The sequence below is a fragment of the Dasypus novemcinctus genome, chromosome 3, assembly GCF_030445035.2.
Source record: "Dasypus novemcinctus isolate mDasNov1 chromosome 3, mDasNov1.1.hap2, whole genome shotgun sequence".
Lineage (NCBI taxonomy): Eukaryota > Metazoa > Chordata > Mammalia > Cingulata > Dasypodidae > Dasypus > Dasypus novemcinctus.
Genome location: NC_080675.1, coordinates 102,648,182 through 102,657,511, shown reverse-complemented (window position 1 = coordinate 102,657,511; position 9,330 = coordinate 102,648,182).

Below are 9,330 nucleotides of genomic sequence, written 5' to 3'. Positions count from 1 at the left end.
GTAAGATGGAATATAGTGATGGGTTTCAAGGTTAGATATAGAATATACACTAATTTAGAAAAATTAAATAAATAAAAGATAAATTGGGGTATCAAAACATGAAAAAATGAAAAAACTTTGTTTTGACATTTTGCCTTTCTTCAGGCAATAAGTGTTGCCTTGTATGTAGAGTGGCAGGGTAATTTCTTTCATTTCTTCCTCAGTGTCTACATCTTTTCTCTTTTTTTCTAATTATTAAGTTTGTCTTCACAAAAGTTTTAGATCACTGTAATTAACTTATACAGTATAGGGTACTCCCACATATCCAACATCAAACACTTTGTCCCTTCCCCAACAATGATCCTTTTACATGTTCATATTACATTTACTGCAGCAGATGTACAGATATTGAAACAGCTTTTAAACATGGTTCCATTTTCTCCAATATTTTTGAATGCCAGCTTTGCTGGGTAGAGTATTCTTAGCTGAAAATTTTTTCTTTTAGTACGTTGACTATGTCATACCACTTTCTTCTTGTCTCCATAGTTTCAGATGAAAAATTAGCTATTAATCTTATTGAGCTTCCCTTGTATGTGACGGTTCTCTTTTCTCTTGCTGCCTTCAGTATTTTCTCATTATCTTGAGCATTTGATAATTTGACAAACATATGTCTTGGAGCAGGCATGTTGGGATTTATACTGTTTGGGGTGCACTTCACTTCCTGTACATGTACATCCATTTCCCTCAATAAGTTTTTGAAGTTTTTGGCCATTTCCTCTAGTGCTCTTTCTGTCCCTTCTGCCTTCTCTTCTCCTTCTTGGAAGCCATTAATATGTATGTTTGTGCATTTTGTGTTGTCATTCAATCCCCAAGTCCCTGTTGGATTTTTTCTATCTTTTTATCTATCAATTCTATTATCTGTTTGATTTCAAATGTACTTTCTTCCATATCACTAATGCTTTCCTCTGCCTTTTCACATGTGCTGTTATTTGCTAAGAGTGTATTTTTGAGTTCTTGGGTTGTGTCATTCATCACCATTATATCTATTATCTTTTTGGATGTGTTTACAATTTATTCAGTGTGCTCTCCAAGTGTTTTCTTAGTATCATTAATCTCTTCCTTCACTTCATTAAGTTGGTCATGATATTTCTTTGGAGAGCTTTGGTTAGTTTTTTGACAGTCTGTTCCTCTTCTTGGTTTTTAGTTTGTTCATTGGACTGGGCCAAGTCTTCCTGATTATTGATATGGTTTTTAATTTTTTGTTGCTGTCTGATCATCATTTTATCTTGATGGGTTTATTCAGTTGATTAGCTTATCCCTCTAGTCTCAGATTTTATTTAATTGCTTTAATGTGTGTGTAAGTTTTCCTTTGACACTTTGTCCTTCTTATTCTATTTCCTTGTTGTCTAAGTTCCTTGATGGAAAAATATTAGTGCCTGGGATAGCAAAAGAGGTAAGGAGAGAAAAAGTATAATAGCAATATTGATTGTAAAATTTAGGAGAAGAACCATATAAGATCTAGGGGAATTAATATTAAACTCATGTAAGCAGTGTATAGTTATAGGAATAAAGAAGAGGAGTACCTACAAATGAAAAGGGAAACTAAATATGGAGAAGAATATACTATGAATTAAAAGGCCTCCATGATGAGGAGAGAATGAAAAAGAGAGAAAGAAAAACAGAATAGAATTGTCAAAAATAAAACACCAGAAAAATTGGGTGTTAAGCAAAGAAAGCAACAATAGAAGGTGGAAGACAGAAAGACATAGGAAGGAATAGAGATAACATTGGTAGCTGAAATCAGTACACACAGGAAAGAGGAAACTGAGGAAGAGGAAATACAGCAAATAAGTAACAAGGAGACAGCACCTAATTAAAAAAAAAGATTAAAGATAAAAAAATGGGGGAAGGTATAAAGAGGAAGTAAAGACAAGGAAAAAAAACCAGACAACCTACATCCAAGGACTCAAACAAACTCTAAGGAAAAATAGACTTCCCTTTTAAGCCCCTGTGGAGGTGGTCTGGCAGCCATGAGGCTGCCAGTGTTTATCAATCAATTGCCCTGCAGCTTTCTTGCTGCACATTTTGAAATGGATTTTAGTGAGTAAATTAAGTTAAATTATATAACAAAAGAAACCTTTTTTTTTTTTAGGTAAAATAAGATACCCAACAGAAGCTATTACAAGTATGATATCTATATTTTCCCTGTCCTAAAGTATCAGATAGATGTTAATATCCCAGTGGGTCACTACTCTAAGAGGAGTCAGGAATTGAACTAGAGACCTTGTATAATCAAGCTGAAACTTCTCCATGAGCTAAACTTTCTTGTTGGGTTGATAAGCTTTTCAGAAAATGTCCCTTTCCCTTGAGAGGGATTGACTCTTTGCAATTGGATAAACTACTGATTAGGAATCTGTCTTCAGCCCTCCCTTTTTTCCCCCTAACTGCATTCTGTCCCAGGGCATCTGGAAGCAATAGCCAGAGTGAGAGTTCCCTTTTGAAATTCAAATAGGACCCTAATGACTTAACTCACCACAGAAAAAAATAACTCTCTGTCTCTTTGAGAGAGAGTAACTGCACCTTGCTGAGAGCCCTAAATATGCACTTGGAAGTTTATTAAGCACTTTCTACTGCCCCTTTCCCTTAAGTGAGTTGCACAGAACTAGTTAATTACCTGACTCCACCTTCTCCCAGGCCAATTTTCCCTATCCCAGGGAGGTTAGGTAAATCAGGCTGCCTCAGCATATTTGCCTCTCCCCTCTTCCTGGTTTCTCCTGAAGTCAGCTGGTATGCTCCTCAAACCTTAAAAAAGGGGATCCAGACATTTGAATCTGCACTTGGGGAACCCCTCTCCACCCTTCACCAGAACTCTACCACTGTAGGAGTTTGTCTCCTCCACTCTACTGACCAGCAAGGGTAGGGAGTCCTGCAGCTTCCTGCCCTGTGGGAGGGGCTTATCTTCTCACAACTCCAGCCTCAAGTGCCAGAAACTCACAGTTTTGCCTTGAGGAATCATTCTTTTTGTTTCACCCTCTCCAGATCAAAGCCCTGAAGCCTCCTGCTTTGTGGGTTCCCAGAAAAGCTTACTCAGGCAGTACTTTGGCCCCACTCAGACATTTCTTTTTGTAAGAGAGATGATGTGGGTGCACTTAATCTGATGCCATCATGCCCCTCCTCCTTCTTTTTTCTCTTTCTGCCTTCAGTATTTTCTCTTTGTCTTGAGCATTGGATAATTTGACAAGTATATGTCTTGGAATAGGCCTGTTTTGTTTTATACTCTTTGGGGTGCACTGCACTTCCTGGACATGTACATCCATCTCCCACAGTAGGGTTGGGGAGTTTTTGACCATTATTTCCACCAACACCCCTTCTGTCCCCTTTTCCTTCTCTTCTTCCTCTGGATGCCTATAATGCATATGTTCATGCATTTTGTGTTGTCATTCAGATCCCTAAATCCCTGTTGAAGTTTTTCTTTCTTTTTAATCTATCTGTTCTACTATCTGATTTCAGATGTATTGTCTTCCACATCTCTAATTCTTTTCTCTACCTGCTCAAATCTGCCATTATGTACTTCCAGTGTACTTTTGAGTTCTTTTATTGTGCCATTCATCACCATCATATCCATTATCTTTTTATGCATTTTTACAATTTCTTCAGTATATTCTCCCAGTGTCTTCTTAATATCCTTAATCTCTTACTTCACCTTTTTAAGGTGGACTATGATATTTGTTTGGACAGCTTTGATTAGTTGTTTGATGTTCTGCATCTCTTCCTGATTTTTAGTTTGTTTCAATAACAAACTGGGGCATATCTTCCTGTTTCTTGTAATGGTTTGTAATTTTTTGTTGCTGCCTGGCCGTCTTTTTATCTTGATAGGTTTATTCAGTTGATTGGCTTCTCTCTCTACTCTAGGGTTTTATTTAGCTGCTGTTTTTGTTTGTTTGTTAAATTTTCTCTTTGGCACTTTGTTCCTCTTATTCTATGCTGTTGTCTATGTTCCCTTGAAGGAAAAAGATTAGAGGCAGAGAAAATGAAAGAGGTAAGAAAAGAAAAAGGATAATAGTGATATTAATAGTAAAATTTAGAATAGGAACCATATAAGACACAGGAAAATGAATATTTAACTCAAGTAAGCAATATAGAGTAATAAGAATAAAAAAATGGAGTACATGCAGTGAAGTGGGAAACCAAATAGAGAAAAATATCTGGAATGAATTAAGAGGCCAGAATCATGAGGATAAAAGGAAAGACGAAAGAAAGGGCAAAAAGAAAAACAAGGCAATAAAAGAAAGAAAACAGAATAGACATGATTGAAATAAAAACCAGAAAAATTGAGGACTAATCAAAGAGGTGGAATATAAGAACAACAGAAAGCTGAATATGGAAAGATGAAGGAAGGAAAAGAGGTAGTGTTGGTAGATAAAATCAGTATAAATAGAAAAGAGGAAATCAAGGAAAAGGAAACACACAACAAGAAATCAGCCAGTGGCACATAATTAGAAAAGGGGGCAGGGGGAGTGGATGTGGCTCAAGTGCTTGTGTTCCTGTCTACCATATGGGAGGTCCAGGGTTCAATTGTCAGGGCCTCCTGTTGAAGGCAAGTTAGCCCACACAGTGATCTGGCTGAAGCAGAGAGCTGGCCTACATGGAGTGCTGGCCTGTGCAGTGAGCTGGCCTGAGCAGAGTGCTGGCTTGTGTGGTGAGCTGGCCCATGCAAGAGTGCTGGCATGCACAGAAAGCTGGCCAGACTGGAGAGCTGGCATAGCAAGATGATGCAACATGAAGAGACACAGAGGAGAGACAGTAAGAGACACAGCAGACCAAGGAGCTGTGATGGCACAAGAGATTGAGTACCTCTCTGTCACTCCATAAGGTTCCAGGATTGTTTCCTGGTGCCACCTAAAGAGAAGACAAGCAGACACAGAAGAATGCACAGTGAACAGACACAGAGAGCAGACAACAGGGGCAGAGAGAGATTAAAAAATAAATCTTAAAAAAAGGGTGGTAGAGAAGGAGGAAAATAAAACAAGAAAACAAACAAACACACAAGCAAGCACTCAGACAAAGACTAAGGTAAAACAGCCTCCCATCTTAGGCCCCTATGCAGCTTCTCAGGCTGCCAGTGTTCATCAATCAACTACCCTGCAACCTGCCCTCTGCAGTTTTTGAAGTGGGTTTTAGCAAGCAAACCATGTTAAATTTTTTAAAAAGTAATTTTTTAAAGAAAAATAAGAGAACCAAGTGAAACTAATACAAAAATAATGTCTATATTTTCCCTGTCCTAAAGTATCAGCTAGATGTTTGATATCCCAGGGGATCACTATTCTAAGAGGAGCTGGGAATTGAACTAGGGACTTTATATATATCCTCCTCTGAGCTAAACTTTCTCATTGGGTCAGAAAGCTACCCAGTAGTTTTCCTCAGACAGGTTTTACTCTTTGCAGTTGGGTAGATTTCTGCTGATTAGGAGTCTGTTCCTGCCCCCTATTTATTCTTATTGTTTTCTCTCCCAGGGCAGCAGGATGCAGTAGCCTGTGTGAACAGATCCCCTCTCACCTTTCCTGGTCAGGTTGAGCTCCCTTTTGCAATTCAAATGGGACCCTGGAGACTGAAGTCACTGTGGAAAAATGACTCTCAACCCTCTTCCAGACCACCCCCTCCTCCCATGGGACTCTAAATAAGATCTTGGAAAGGTATTAAGTGTTTCCTACTGTTCTCCTCCCTTACGTGAGTTTTGATAGTTTTAAGCACTGGACTAGTCAATTGCCTGACTCTGTCCTCTCCCAGGCCAAGTTTCTTTATCCCAGGCAGTTAAGGAAATCAGGAAAATCAGGCTGCCTCAGCAGATTCACCCCTCCCCTTTTCCTGGTGCCACCTTGAGCCAGCTGGTATGCTCCTTGAAGCTTAAAAGGGGTCTAGGCAACCAAACCCACAGAAAAGAAACCCCTCTCCACCCTTCACCAGAACTCTCCCACTCTCCGAGAATGCTCCCTCCTGCTGGGTGGTGGACAGGGATCCGGGCTGCAGTGGCTTTTTGCTTTGAAGGTGGGGCTTAGATGTCTGCAAGCGCAGGGGCAATAAACTCAGGGTTTTACCTTCAGCAATTTATCTCTTTGTCCAGTTCTCTCCAGATAAATGCCCTGAGGCATCCTGCTCTGTGGATTCCTCATAAATCTCAGGGCAGGATCTTGTCCCCACTCAGCCATTTTTTTGTGTGTGAGAGAGAGATGGTGAATGCACACTTAAAGCAAAGCCATCTTGCTGCCTCACCTCTAAAATATTACTAAAACTTGCCCCACATGTAAACTTAGTGTTAAACGGCTTTACAAGGAAGTTCTGAATTCTTCAATGAGCTTAGCATAACGCTAAACATGATAGATCAGAGTAGGACTTAAAATTTCTGAGTTAGTCTCATTCTTGGATATAATGTAATCAGTCAGCAATACTGGTTTGCCACAAGAAATCATGAGTGTTTTAACTGTTAAAGTAATTCACTATATTTGCAAGTTGTATATAAAAATTAAATATTTATCTTGGGAGATGCTAAAGTAGTGTTGGATAAAGTTAACATCCATTCATGATTAAAGTCTTAGCAATATAAAATATATAAAGATAGAAAAGGAAGAAACAAAGCTGATAATGTTTTGTTAAATGATAGTGTATAGCAGAAATATATAATAATCTACAATAAATGATCGGCTTTAAATGAATGAATAACAAGCTCTTTGTATTTAAAATCAATATTCAATAGTCATCTACATTTTAAGCACCAGCAACAAACAGAAATTAAAGAAGATACTCAGGCATTATAAATTTAAAACTTATAGATGTAAATTTAATACAATAACTATTATGCAAAAATTGTAAAACTTGGGAGAAATGCATTAAATTAAGCAAATAGAGAGATATGCATATTCAAGAATTGGAAAACAGTATTTTAAAATTTTCAAATCCCTTCAAATGTATCTGAGTTCAATGTCTTTACCTAACTAGTGGCTAAATTAATTAATGTCTCAAGAGTTTATTTTTAATTTATTGGTGGAACAAAAAAACTGATGCTAAAATTAGTAGAGGTACATGTAGCTGAGAAAATCCAAGACATTCTTGCAGAACAAGTTGGGAGGGCATGCTCTTTTAACAAGAATTACCATACAGGCATTGCAGTGTTATCACAGACACAGTGAAATATACAATGCAATGGAATATTATAGGAAGTTCACAAAAATAGTCATACCAGAACAGTTGATTTTTGCCATAACTGTCATTCAAGAACAGTACATAAATATCGACTTTTCAATAAACATCTTGAGACATCTGATTACTCATACAGAAAAAGTAAAATTAGAACCTTAGCTTATTCATTACTCCAAACTAACTCTGAGATTAAAGATCTGAAGTAGTAAACACCTCAATTTTTATTTCCCATCCATTTTAGTTTAATATAATTTGCAGTAAATGTATATATTGTTGTTCATTTTATAAAGCATATCACTTTAAAATGGTTTCTATCCTGTGATTATGCTGGAATATTTGGAATTTTAAAGGAGTAAAGACTATCCATCATTTGGTTTTATAATTTCTATCACCAGATTTTTATCACTGATGTATAAAAAAAGATAATTTTTAAAAATAATTGTAATTTGGCAGCTTTGTAAGGAAAGTTGGAAGTGTTTAGGATTTCCATCAATATTTAGCATTGTGCTATTTGGAAATATGTTTGTTTTGCTTTTGCCTGCCATTCTGAGCTCGGTTTTTATGTTTATTTTAGAACACAACCATTGTATCAATATATTATGCTTCTTGGCATAGTTCAGCATAGGTAATGTGTGCACTTTTTGTGCACACATAATCATATTTAAGTTTTTTGCATAAAATAAATGCTTCTAGATGTCAACAAAAAGGATATCTTAGTTACATTGGGTTAGACAAGGATTTTTTTCCCTGAGAAGACACATGTGAAACAAGAGTAAAGGAAAAGATTGGTAAATTTGAAATATATTAAAATTTAGAGCTTTTATTAATTAAAAAATCTCACTAAGGAAGTGAAAAGGCAAATCACAAATTGAGGAACATGTGTTATATTTTAAATGATGAAGTCTTTGAATCCAGAATATGTGTGTGTATGTATATGTTTGTGTATGTATGTTTTTTGTGTATTGATATATATTAATTGAAGCTCTTTACCCATTTATAAGCTCAATATCCACTAAATAAATGAAAAATTTTCTACCTCATTATTAATCAGGGAAATGCAAATAAAATATCATAAAATTTTACCAGATTAGGAAAAATTAAAATGTCTCATAATATGTCTGAGTTTGCCACAGGGCTGCCAACACAAAGTTCCACAAATAGGTTGGCTTTTATAATGGGAATTTTTTTACAGGAAAATCTTACAGTTCTGAAGCCACGAAATGTCCAAATCAAAGAACCATCAGAAATAATTTCTCACCAAAGTCAGATACTGGCGAACCTGGTGTCCTGCCACATGACATGTGGGCTATTAGGAATACAGCTTTATGCTTAAATATTGCATGCTAGTTATCCTCAGGTCCTCTCTCACAAGGCAGGGTCAAAAATGGCAGTTTCCTTTCTCTCTGTGTCTCTTTCTGTGTCTCTGCTTATATAAATCTCTAATAAAAGTGCAGAAACCCAACTGATATAGTTCAATCAAAAAGACCCCATACCCACAGGAATGGATTAGTTCAAAAACATAGTTTTTTTTTTTTTTTTGAGACTTTTACAATACGATTCCATTTGTATAAGGCTCAAAGAAAGCAAATCTAAATAATGGATTTTTGGGGGATACATTATTGAGTTGAACTCTATATTAAAATATGGAATCTTTTAAAAAAGGATAGTGGTCATTTCCAGCCCTAAACAAAGAATACAAAGGTGAAAGTCACCTATGGGACTTTTAACATACTGATAATATTTAATTTCAAACTTTGTATGTTGGTCACATAGATATTCACATTGTTATTAATATTTTAAAGCTAAATATATGTTTTCAAAAAAACTTCATAGAGAAGTTTTAGATTTACAGAAAAATTACATAAAAAGCATAGGGATAGCCTATATAACCCTCTCCCCCAACACACACATAATTTCCCTATTATTAACATCTTACAAATTGTGTGGTATATTAGTTACAATTGATGAACCAATATTGAAGTGTTGCTACTAACCAAAATCTATTTAGATTATGGTTTACACTTTGTACTGTATATTTTTTTAGGCTTTGACAAATGTATAATGCTGTTTATCTATCATAACAGTATCATACAGAACAGTTTCACTGTCCTTAAAAATATCCTGTTCTCCACCTATTCATTCCTCACCCTCTCATTT